Raw genomic sequence first — 1138 nt, 5'->3', positions numbered from 1 at the left:
GCGGTCGACTCTGAGGATCCCCATTTTTTCACTTGCACTCTTCCTCCTGCAAATCCCCTTCCCACCTGCCCCAATCCTTTAACCTGACTCCTAGTATAAAGGAAGTCCATGCATGCTTGTTAGAGGTGGGACACCATTTGGGAACCCATGTGCTTCAGTGGAGTAGTATAGTACCTCTGTGAATGCACGGTCAAGTGAAGGGCCACTGTTTGCAGGGTTGGTCTGCTGCATGGTGCACACACGCTGTGATCCGCCACTTGTGTGCTCATGGCTGGGAATGCCACTTAGTTGGGGCAGGTGGTACAACACATGGATATCCATGGGTGTGGGTTTGCCGATTCACGTTGGGCCATCTGCTGTTGTACCTGACATTAGTGGCAGGCTGGGTGTAAAAGATTGGAAGCAGATTGTCCATGATTGGGAGCATCCCAATCCAAGCTGGTAAGGAGAATGTCCACTGTCTGAAACATGCACATCTCATATCTTTGCAACTAGCAAACATCTTGTCTCAATACTTCAATTTAATGTAAATGATGTATGTATCGTATTGGTTTTAGAAATAAAAGCACTGTAAAAAAAATTTGAACAAGCCCCAATGTGTCCAGAATGTCAAGCAGGCCAACTCTATCGTCGATAATGCATTGCTTTTGATGCAAGTCTATGGAACAGGGTAAGTGTCTGATCTCACCCTCATTCATGGAGCCATACTTATCAACAAAGTGGGCTCAAATAAACTGGAGAACCAAAGCTGACGACACCGCAGAACCAAGAAGGCATCTCGCATAAATCTCTGTTTGAATGTAGACTAGCCTTGTAAATGAGGCTATGTCAATTAATAACACAAGTGCGAACAGAGAGGACACATGGAGAGTGAAAAAGATGTAGACCAGCAACAAATCACCACCAAAACAAGGCTACAGCAAGTAAAAAGATCAGCAGTGCACGAGCCCGAGCAGAGGGGACACATACAGAGCAAAAAAAAATGAAGACTGATCACCACCAATTGATTGCAAAAAAGGCTATGGCAAGTAAAAAGGTCAGAAGAATGAGAGTGCCAGCGGAGGGAACTTGTACAAATTGATAAAAACAAAGGCAACAAATCAATGCTGAGGGCAAAGGGGGAGAGTAACCTCTGTGG

This window comes from Laccaria bicolor, genomic scaffold, assembly GCF_000143565.1.
Source record: "Laccaria bicolor S238N-H82 LACBIscaffold_80 genomic scaffold, whole genome shotgun sequence".
NCBI lineage: Eukaryota > Fungi > Basidiomycota > Agaricomycetes > Agaricales > Hydnangiaceae > Laccaria > Laccaria bicolor.
The sequence above is the reverse complement of the archived record's forward strand: the minus strand, read 5'-3'. Positions refer to the sequence as shown.